The sequence below is a fragment of the Lagopus leucura genome, unplaced genomic scaffold (genome assembly GCF_019238085.1).
Source record: "Lagopus leucura isolate 7727_CA_CO unplaced genomic scaffold, USGS_WTPT01 Super-Scaffold_100001, whole genome shotgun sequence".
Taxonomy (NCBI): Eukaryota; Metazoa; Chordata; class Aves; order Galliformes; family Phasianidae; genus Lagopus; species Lagopus leucura.
Window position 1 is genome coordinate 10,853,031 of NW_024962262.1, and position 11,671 is coordinate 10,864,701.

Consider the following 11,671-nt stretch of genomic DNA (forward strand, 5'->3'; position numbering starts at 1 on the left):
GCCGGAGGCGTCGCCGTCTCGCAGCGCCCCCAGGGGACGGGTCCGCCTGCGCGGGGTGGGAAACGGGCGAGCTGAAATGCGCTCAGGCAGAGGTGGCCGTGAGTGCAAGGCTCGGCTGCACGCGAGAATTCGCAGTGAAAGGGTCTGCAGGAAAGCAGGGCTTCTCGTATGATGGAAGCAGAAATTCACCTTCAGAGTTCGTCCCTAAGGGAAACGCGACGGGACTCTAGCAGTTGGATTTCAGCAAGCTGCTGCTGCTGCACACTCGCGTTTCCCGTTGGATTTGGTGAGGTCCAAGAGGGTCCAAAGCTCTGTGCTTAAAAAAGCACTTAAGGTTTATACTAAAGTGGAACTTTGGTCATCAATCTGGAGGACTCTGGAAAACGATGTGAGGTGTTGAGCTGTAGTCTTGCATCATAGAAGTGATCTACTGGGCTGGAAAGCTGGAAAGCATTATTTCCTTCTAGCAATCCACGGGAGCATATGAGGAAGGGGAGCCAATTTTTACACGGTATGATAATGATAGAAGAATAAGGAATGGCTTTAAACTAAAAGAGGTTAGACGTTAGGCAGAAATTCTTTACTGAGAGGGTGGTGAGGCCCTGGCACAGCTGCCCAGAGAAGTCAGGGGTGCCCCATCCCTGGAGGCACTCAGGGCCAGGTTGGATGGGGCCCTGGGCAGTCTGAGCTGCTGGCTGGCACTGCCCATGGCAGGAGGCTGGAACTGGATGATCTTGTAGGTCCCTTCCTGCTTGAGCCACTCTATGATTTCAAGTGCAATATTAAATTCACCCACAATAAGGTGAGTACTGGCAGTTCTCCAACGAAAAAAAAAAAAAATTCAAGCCAACAAAACAGTGCTCCTGACTGTCAGTAGAAAAACTGAGGATCTTATGAATTCAGTGAATAGGGATATATTTGTTGTGTCAAGAGAACTGAAAACTAAGCTCCAGGTAATGTTTAGTAAACTGAATGTGTTATGCTAAACAAGGAAGCAGTACCTGCAGGAGCAGAGAGGCACTGAAGCTCTGCTTGACTGCAATACATGGAGTTCACAAGTGTACTGTGGGGGGAAAGGTCTGGTAGGCAACAGATAATGGCTTGCAGGAAATGAATCTGCACTCTCAAGCTATTTCCCAGAGGATGTATGATTGCATTAGATAACATGCCTTTCTCACAATTCATAGAAGGGAAACTACTACCAGAGAAGCAGAAATGCAGAGCAGCCCTGCTACTACTGTGGATGACCTGAAGTTCTAGGCTGGACCTACAGCTAGAAATGCTTGCCTTGCTACTTGATGAGATGTGAGAGGTTTTTTTTGAAGATGTTAATATAATGGATAATTTTCAGAATAGACATATATCTTAAAAATGTCTTTTAAAACAGAAGTCTAAAGAAATCTGGCAAGGGCTGCTCCCTTTGCAGTTTGTTTGTATTCAAGACTTGGCACTATGCACTGTTAGCAGATAAATGGGGGCTGACTGTATGCAGAAGGCAGCATCCTGCAGGGAGACATACAGTGCTTTTTGTCCAACAGACTCCTAAGGAAGTGAGTAAGGGGGAAAGGAGTGTCATACTAAGCAGAGACATAGTAAGAGTGACATAATAAGCAGGTTCACCATGATTCCTATGCATCTTCCAAATTAGCTGTTGTTTTTTTTTGTTTATTTGTTTGTTTTTGTCATTTGCCTATTAAGGTGTTACATTTTCCTATTTACCTTGCCTCTCCTGTATCTTTAAACATTTTCAGACAACACTTCTTCTTCAAGATTTAAGATACTGTTCTTCTGGAGGAAAACACTGTAAGCAATCCGAGATGCACTTTTTGTTTGAATCTCCTTTTTCCAAAAAGGTGAGGGAGAAACTTTTCTTAGTGGCTATGACACAGTTGTTGGGGTGCGCCTGTTGAATGCGGGTTTCAAGGGCTGCTACCAACTACATGCATTTGGATGAAAGCCAAGTAATAATATGCTGAAACAAAATCTATGCTTTTGAAATTTGGGGTTTAAATTTTAAAAATTTGGGGTTTTTTGGCAATAATTTACCCACTGAAAAAACAATAAAAAAGAAGCCAAATCCACAATGCAAGAGGTGCTCCAGTGGGCATGCAGACAGTCAAGACAAAAATTTTCAGGACTTATATTAAAGATTAGCTTTAATGGTGACTTCCTCAGCAAGACTAGAAAGGCACTTGAATAACAGAAAATTAATGGTGTCCTGAGGTCTAGTATATCACTTTATGTTGTGACCAAATCTGAGGTCAATGCTCTAATCTCCCTGATCAGGTAGGGAAATATGCTTGAGATAGTCTTCCATGCAAAGCAGTGTTTGAATGGCTCAGAGAACAAAAAGTGATGCTTGAAAGCTGTGGAGGGAAGGAAGGAAAGCAGTGAAAAAATAAGATCTCAGAGTAAGCCAGGAGCCTGTAGCATACTCCTGTGTTGTACCTGACAGGCTATGGTCATAATGATGGAAAATAGATTGATGAAATTACCAAGATCTGAGTGGTTTTCCAGATGTACAGTTGTCACACGTAATCCATCCAAAAATGATTTGCATTTTAGAATCAGTCTTCTTACAACTACACAAATCAAGGAACAAAAAGACTTCAAGTTAGAATAGCTATACTCATAACTTTAATAACTACTTACAGAATCAAACTGAGGGTAGTTTAGAAAAGCGTTTCCCCCCCAAAAAAGAAAAAAGAATCAAGAAAAGAAATCTTACAAATACTTCTTAGCAGGTTTTTTTCCTTCCATTTTCTATCATAGCTTTATAGCTAAAATGCATGGATTAAAAAGTATTTCTAAGATTATGTCTTGCAGCTAAATTAGAAGCCATGAAAAGCAAGCTTATATACTTCTTTTTCAACGTTCATGAAAAGTACAGAATTAAAATGATTCTTGTCAGGTATGTATTTTTTTGCAGGTACTGCTGTGGTGTGCTTGGAATATTTGGACTTTCCTGTAAGAATCTATCTGCCAGTAACACAGGCTGAAAAACGAGGCGAAAAAAACACTTAATTGCTATCAAATTAATACTTCATCTTTGTATCTTAGTGTCATTTTCTCTTACTGTGTATTTTGGTATGCAACAACAGTAAATAAAGTGTGCTTTTCTCTTAGATTTGGTTGCTGTTTTTGTTTGGTTGTTTGTTTGTTTTTGTTGGTGCAGGTAGACTTTCATCCTTTTGCTCTGGATGGAATGGAACTGGCCTACCTGCCTGCTTGTAAGACTGGCCTCCATGTTCCTGTGCTGGAAGAGGACAGAGGAGCTCTGGGAAAGGGCACTGCGCTGTTTTGAACTGGTGTGCTCACACACCGTGGAGCTGCTTCCATGCCCTCATATCACACTGGAGCCTTGGTTATTTTCTGCGGATTCTCCTCTGCAGTCTGGTTTGAAGCTTGTGAGCTGAAACCAGTTCCACAGCTTCCCTGGTACTCTGCTTTAAAAGTTGCTCTCTGGCTCCATCTTCTGTTTTGTTTGCTGAGTTTTGTTTTTCTTTTCTAGTTTTGGTATAGCAGGGTGAGGCTTTTCTGAGTTTTATAAAGTGTACTTGTTTTAAAAAGTAGGTAATTGCTTCTTGTGTGACAGTTGTGACCATCAGGTGAGCAGGTGGCCCACGGGGACCTGGCCTTTCCCAGCTCTACCATTAGCCCTGGTTTTAGATACTTGTTTCTGCAACACTGTTACTGCTGGTAGAACCAGAAGAAAACACAGCCCCAAGAGAAGTGTTTTCTCTTTTGGGTAACTGTTTTGCAAAATGGTGGCATGATCTGACAACACAGTGACACTTTGCAAACCTTTCAGCTAGAGCTGGAAAGCATTGGGGCCACCAAGTAGGAGTGAGATGACTTCAATAAACAGCTTGAATTTTGTGGATACTAACAAAAACAGTCCTTTAGTTGAGTGCTGTGCAATTATATATGTGTAATATTTATAATACCAGGAACAAGCTTTTCATAAAGAAAAAAAACGATTTTCTGTTGATTAAATTTTAGGCCAGAAGACATGCCCCTGTGAGCTGTGAAGTAAACTGATTGCAGTTGCTCTCACTCTGCAAGAGGAACTAATGTGGGAGAGAAGCTGCACTCTTCCCGATTCAGTGCTTAGTTTCAAAAGTGCTCCATTGACAGCAAGCCAGATTTCAGCTTCCGAAGCCTCTTCCTCGATCACCCATGCAGAACCAAAGGGCTTGTACACACAAAAGGTAAAAACACTTGGCAACAAGTAGAGGCACCTCTCAATAGCCATCAAATGCAGCAGTGGCTTACTCCTGCCCATGATTTTCTACTCTGTTGGTAAGCTAAATGTTTTATCACTTTACACTACATGGGATTTACTGTTTCTTCAAAGCCTGTAGCTCAGTGCAACTGCAAAAAATTTGTCCTTAAAATTCTCTCCTTTGCAGTTGCCTCTTTTGTCAGCAGTGATAGCCTTCATGAGATAGTTACTAAAAAATTGATTTCAGATGTTACATCATTCTTAGAAGCATGTGGGAAATAGATATGGATCCATTCTTCCTATAGAAAGGCAAACTTCACAGAGCACCAAAGGATTCAGTGGGAAAAACATTTGTCCATCTTCCTCAAAAATACAAACTGTTGTAAAACTACACTCTAATTTTGCTCCAGATATTTATCATTCATTCAGTGAACAATACTGCCTATCACATTTCTGATAACAAATCCTACTTGCTTATTATGACAGTTATTAGTTTTATGTGGGCATTCAGAGAATGGGGACCTATCAGAAATCAGATCTGCTGTATACAGAAGTTCTGACAAAAAGAAAGATTAGCTTTAAAACATACGCAAGGCACTATGCATAGCACCTTGCTGAGAAGAAGTGCACTAATTTTTAGCTGCCATGTAATTGCTGTTGGCTTTGTAACTGACTGTGAACATGTGAGAACAAAAAAGTGATGCTGTGTCAGTGTGTGGGCTGCAAATGAGAACTCCTGGCTCATGCATTTTGCCCCATAAGCAGTTCTGGCATTGTATGCAGTCTTATTGCTGTTTCCTTTGTCCTCACTGATCCAACTATAGTATCACTCACATTTTGGGCTTCCAGCTTGGTGTCAAAAATCTCTGTAATTTAAATCACTGTCTTTTTGGTGGAACACTCTGATCACTAATTCTTATAAGCTCATTATTCTTGTATTTTTCTAGGCCTCAGGACTTCAGAACTTGTTCTAAATCTTCCTTCTCTGTGATATTGAAGAATCAATACATTCATATTCTATTTGGAAAATGGATTAAAGTCATCTATGTAACTTGGTTAAAAGGTAAATAAATGTGTCTTGCATAGGCACAAACAACACGAAACTTTGAAGCATTTCCTTTTCTTTTTTTTCTAAAATATACAGTTAAGAACATTTCTAGGGAATATCAAAGAACACTTTTTTTTACAGCAGATTGTGTTTTTTAATTATTTTATTTTTCTTTACTACCAATCACACAGCCCTGGATTTTCCTAGGACAGCAAAATACTTTCAACCAACTGAGCATATAGAAGTCAAGAAGATCAAAAGAGTACTACCTTGGTCATGAGAGGAAGTTTATGAAGGTGAGCAGTTTTCTTGAAGCTGAACCCTTTCGAAGATTACTCCTTACTGCAAATACACAGAAACCTTCGAAGTATACAAAACCAGCATGAGAGTCTTAAAATAAATAAATAAATAAATAAAATTAAAAAAATAGGTAGGCCTTCACTGAAGCCATTAATTTTTTTTCAACTCAACCCTGTAACAACAAGTTTATTTAAAAGCTTGTGTTTTCTGAACCAGGGTAGGTGAACTTTCCCTTTCAGTGGAGAAGAATTCTGAAAAACCATGGAAGTTGAAGTGTGTGCAAGAGCTTGTGGCTCAGTACCATAGGGCTTTCTGAGGAGTTAAAAAAGAATCCCAAATACTTCAAGTGAACTCTTTCAGGTCTTATTCTGTGTAAATGTTATGAGTCACCTTCACTTTAGCAAGTAAGTCAGCATTTCTGGCCCTTACTGAAGCAAGGAGTTTCTCAGTCTGTAAGCATATACATACATTCCAGTGATGCTAGATGTAGATGGGCACTACTGTAGACAGTGTTGTGAAGCATTTAGTTCCTTGACTGCCTCGTGACCCTTCCTGATCAGCATGATTTTTACTCTAGATAGATTTCAATCCAAATATCTGATTGCCTTGAATATCTTGGATTAAGTTCGTAAGTCTATAGTCAGAATCTACAGAGTACACTTTGATTTTGAACTTATATTCCTACCAAAATCAGTTTTGGCTGCTTTGAGCATATGATTTTGGAAGAAGCGTGGGTACGCAGGCAAGAAAGATCTATGAAAATACTTCTTATTTTTAAAACAGCAAACGCTCTAGAGACAAGAGGCCACACATGTTTGAAAGGGAAAACCAGTTATTCAGTTACGTTCTCATCTGTAACTTGATGACCTCCTTGTGTAAAAATACCATCTGACAATTACCTCTGTAAAGACTGAAGAACTGGTGAATGCCTATCTTGTACCTCTGACAGCAAATGAGGAGAGTCCAAATGGGGGAAAAAAAAAGTCCTGGGACTGACTGAAAAAAAAAATGTTTTACATTCTCACAAGTTTAGATTAGAAGCCTGATGTTCAGGCTAAATGGCACCAGCATAGCCTCTGAATTGTATTATTAATATCAGCATGAGGGAATTTTCACACACAGGCTCTAAATAAGGTATCAATGTCAATGAGAAAGGTACTCAGAAAGATCCATATGAGGCCAAGTGACGGTCTGAGGTCAAAAGAACTCATCTGCTGTGTTAGATAAGTTCCCAGTAATAGGAGGGAACAAGGTGATAGTTATTTTTTACTGAACCATAGCAAGAAACACTGTAAGAAATAGCCATGTAAGTGCTTCTTGAAGTGCTTGAATGAGAAGACCTTGGATAAAGGGCAGACAGTAATCATGAGCATGTAAATACCCTCTGTTGTAATGAGTGAGTGTTGGAAAGGAGTTTCCCAATTTGAAAAGCCACAGGGCTATGCATGTATTTATGTATATACTTAAACATGTTGAAAACATAAAATGAAAAAAAAAAAACCTTTCCCCAAAGCCAGAGAGCCTGAGGCCATATATGCAGCAATGAGTTTTGCCCTAGGACAGGTCCACCTCTATTGGTTCACAGATCCTCTCTGTTTTTCAGACCTTGCCATTTCAGTTTCGAGGCCAAACAGGTAGCACACTAACATCACAGAACTAAATTACCTTTTTCCTCCAGTAAAGCCTGATCATACAAAACTGTCTATGGGGAATGGTCCATATTCCATGTTTTCCTCCAAGCCGTGTCCAAATAGCTTTTAAGAGAGTCCTAAAAGTCATAGTGCCAGAACTGCCAGGCAACATGCTCACAATTCAGTTGTTAGAGCTCCGCACAGCAGTGCCTGAGCATTGGCCTTTTCAGTTTACCAGTTGCACAGCAAAAGAAGGCAATGACAGTGCTTTCTAATGGGATACAAGCACTACAGAACAACAGCAGGTAAAAAAGAAAATTGGCTCACCCTTCTTGCAACCAGTGATCAAGAAGAGCACAATCTCTATCTGGAGATATATTGCTCATCTGGCTGCTAACCCTTAAATGAGGGAGAGGAGGAACAGACTCAGAGTCCACCCTGTTCCATCACTCAGGCGCATTGCTTGCAGCTGAGCTCCCTGGGTTAGCCACACCTTCTCACCAATGGTTCTCAAGCATTGGTTCAGGCTGTGACCTGGCAATTCTACTGCATCACTGTAAATGTAGCTGATGATTTTTTTTTCCTGGAGTTTTAGCACCTAACAACAGTTTGGCTACAGTGACCCTAATGCCATTAAGAGCAGGTATCAGCAAGACATCTACTGGGCTTTTCTGCATGTGTGGTGAGGGTCCCAGGCAGCTGCTTAGGAGTCTGAGTGTTGTTCTTGTGATGCCAAATTCTCCAAATTTTGTCACGAATACTTCATCTACTAACAGATAGAAAAGAGAGAAATGTATCAGTGTCTGGTGGTATGCAGCTACCAGCAGTACAATGAACACAACCCCCAGTGAGAAGCCAAAATCCAGATCCTTCCCAAGGGAAATTAATGTGATTTTGCACTAAAAGCTTAAAGGTTTGTAAAAGCCTTTTCGTGTGCAAACAGTCCAAATTCTCTCCACTGCAACTGAAGAGGCAGAAAAACAGATGACAAGCTAGGACAACTTTTCAGGACTAGGTCCTGATCTGAATGGTGATGTAGGAGGAAGGAACAGTTGTCCAGCTGCCATGCAATGTCATAGTGTGTGCACATTACTACTCAGGGCTGATCTGGTTCCAATGTCTCAAAACTCTCTTGTAAGACTACATTTGAATATACATAAAAGTGACAGTCAAATTTTTTCCTACTGTGGAACTCTTTTCCTACTGAACTCTTTAACTCTTCCCCCAACTTAAGGGTTGACTCTATCAGCTCTGTCTTGTTTTTGTAGCAGTGCTTTTTCCTTGAAATTATATTTTGATTCATTTCAGTGTATTCACTCGTGTCTTTTTTTTTTTTTTTTAACCAGAAAAAATGCAAGTATGGACATTTATATATGAAAACATACATACACATAAAGATTCAATGGAGAATGAGGGAGAAATGCCATTTCTTCTAGCCAAGACAATTCTCAAGGGGAGATTTATACACTTTTTATGCTTTGTTTTTTAGAAAGCGGTAACATGCTGTCCTAGTGCTGACTAGCAGAAGAACTAAAAGTTCTTGGACCACCAGCAGCAAGAAATCACAGAGTTGTATTTACAGAAGCCATTAATTGTCCAGACTGTTGGGTAACAGATTCTGATAAACATGGATCATGATATGGTTCTTGAATTATGCAGAGGATTATTTCACAATCCAGAAAACAGAGAATTCAAGCATCGAAATAGCCATACAAAACATCTTACTGCCAGCTGGGGAGGAATTTGCAATAACATCAGAATTACAGGAAAGTTCAGTGCTACTGACAGTGGTGTGCTGGATCACTCTGTGTTGATAAGGAACAGCTTTACTCAGTGGTCACAGTTACAGTCACATACTCCACAAAGTGACTGACATTATGGCAAAATGGGCCATAGCAATTAGAGGAATGTTGTGAAAAAAGCTAACTGGACAGAAGTAAAGCCTACAAATGTCTTAGTGAAAACTACTGTAAAATATGTTGCTACATGGGTAATAGATTTCAATATAAAAAAAAAAAAAAAAGGTACTTAGGAAATGATGAGCAGATGTAGCAGTGGGAAAAGAAAAAAAAAAAGCTCTATGGTGGAAATAGGCTGGAGCATTCCAAAATGAAACATAGATACATAGCACAACAAATCTTAGCTCCTCTTGAGAAAGGAATATTGTCCCTTTCCCGGTAACTTAACTGTTCAGTAGAGGACCACAAGCGAGCCCAGTACTGCTGCCCTTTACTGTAATCAGGTTAAAGGGCTGTCACTTACCTCTGAAATGGGAGCTCAAGTGATATCTGTCAACCTTTGGAAGATTTGCTGGATCAGGAGTTACTTATTAGCTGCTGCTGAAGTCAAGCACAGAGCACAGCCAATCATTGAAAACACAGGGAGTGAAGACTTGTCAGGGCAAATGAGCAGTTTCAGCTTTTCTCTCAGCCAGCTGTGGAGAGCCACGCTGAGTATCCAAGATAAAACATCAGGAAAAAGATATTGTAACTGATGAGATAGAGAGATAGAGATAGAGTAACTAAAAGATGAGATAGAGAGAACCTGAAATAGAATACATGAATGAAGAATTGATCAAGGAAAATGAAATAAATTGGGGAAAAAAGTCATGATACTGTGAAAAGGGATGCAATGTATGTCACACTTAAAAGCCTAGATTTGTCTCCTTTGAATTATTAACCTCCGTCTTCCTTCAAGACCACAGTAATGCAGATCAGTGGTAGCTGAGTATTCACAGCTCACATAAACCAGTCAAACATGAACACATACAACAGTGTCAGGGCCCTCACAAAACAGAAATAACAGCAAATAGAAATACCTCAGGAGATGGAAGGAGCAGGAGGATCTCAGGGAAAGCATTACACTCAACGCGCAACCAGCGTACACAATGTACTTTGCCAAAACTGGAGAAGTGTATGCTTAGCATCAGCATGAATTATGGGAAGGGATTTCTTGGACTTTTCGTTTTGGATCAGTGTTTGGAAAATAACCATAAACTGTATATTGACTTCAAAATGACTTACCAACAGGAAAATATTAGAACTGATCCTGAAGCGCTCAAGGCTTTCCGATTGCAACATCGTGAAATTCAAAGCCATCTGCAACAACAAAAGAACCCATTACTGACCAAGCTGCACTGCTGGATGAAGACTGTTATTATGATGAAGAGTTACACTTACAATTCAAGGTTCATTACAAGCTGGTCTCAACTCTCTTCTAAAATTTTCCTTGTGAGAAATGCTTTTGTGATTTCATCTTGGTGAGAATTATCCTTTCATACTTTTCAAAGCAATGTTTTAAGTGTCTTTCCTTCCCATTTGGGATTTTTCTGCAAGAAGTCACTTTCTGCAAGTTACTGCCAAGCAGATTTGCCCACTGTGGAATCCATTTGACTTTGCTGTGCAAGATTTTGGACCTTTTTAACAAGTAAGTTTTGTATCAGGGCTTCAACATTCATCTGAAAGCAGAAACAAACCCAATCTCCTTGTATTTTAATTGTATCTTTTGCATAATGTGCTCAACAAACAGTCGCAAACATCTAGCCAAAGGTGCTTTAAGTCAGGGAATACAGACAAACACATTTCTTCCTCGGATGAAAAGACCTTTGCTTTTTATCAGGTTTGTTTCATTCTAGAATACTGGTGTCTTCGCTTTATAGATGGCCTTTGTAGAGAGTTCCAGTTACTTGTTGAGGTTTGATAAGTTTTCATTAAATGCTAAGTGGCAAAAGGCAGCCCAAGAGGCATTGATTCCATCTGACACCAGTCACATGGTTTCGTAGAGCAATCAGTTGCATCTTTCTTTTACAGTATATTCTGTTCTGGGGCAGTGCATAATAATCACATTTTGAGTAAAGGCTGGATAATAAATTTTACCACGTGCCAATACTGTAAAGAAAAGACTCCTAGCTCTCAAATACTGCATGCAGGTATGGTACCTCAGTGGGATACACTTTAGGGATGAATGCATAATTCTGCCTTCTAGTTTACTATGACCATACTGATTACTCTGGCCATTCAAAATAAATAAAATAGACCTCGTTGTTTTGCCTCCCTGCAAAGCCGCTTGTAGAATATTTTTAGCTGTAACCACTCCATGCTCCAAGCCGACTGTAGCAGCAATTGGTGTTCTTGCACCACTTGATTAGTTGGATAAATTCTGCATGCTCATGTCTGGGATCCATGGCAATAGAGTTACGTTGCTATGCTATGCAATGTGCAGGAGGGTGCAACCCTTCAGAAGGGATATGATTTCTGGAGCTGATGAAACTTTGCAGCGTAGGCAAGAAAGAATGCTTAAGGCAACAAACAAAAGAAATCTCTGGAATGGTGACAAGTATCACTCAGGTCGGTGGGTATAGGCAGAGCACCCATCTCTCAGGGAAACAGCTATCTGGAAATTGTTAAAAAATTATGTTGTGGGCAAAGATTATCCTAATTCTGTGCTGGACATCTGAGAAGAGAGCAC

General features: G+C 40.1%; 1 long non-coding RNA gene across 2 annotated transcripts; it reads left to right on the plus strand.

The window, feature by feature from the left end:
* The first annotated feature begins 58 nt into the window (after window positions 1-58).
* Window positions 59-5,700, plus strand: LOC122178287. Of its 2 annotated transcripts, none has more exons than XR_006178268.1 (7): window positions 59-511; window positions 1,188-1,305; window positions 1,752-1,853; window positions 2,930-3,438; window positions 4,003-4,211; window positions 5,173-5,288; window positions 5,465-5,700. It is a non-coding gene; the product is annotated as an uncharacterized LOC122178287 (long non-coding RNA). The 2 variants fall into 2 exon arrangements; XR_006178269.1 differs by having other exon boundaries at window positions 59-286.
* The last annotated feature ends 5,971 nt before the right edge of the window (window positions 5,701-11,671 follow it).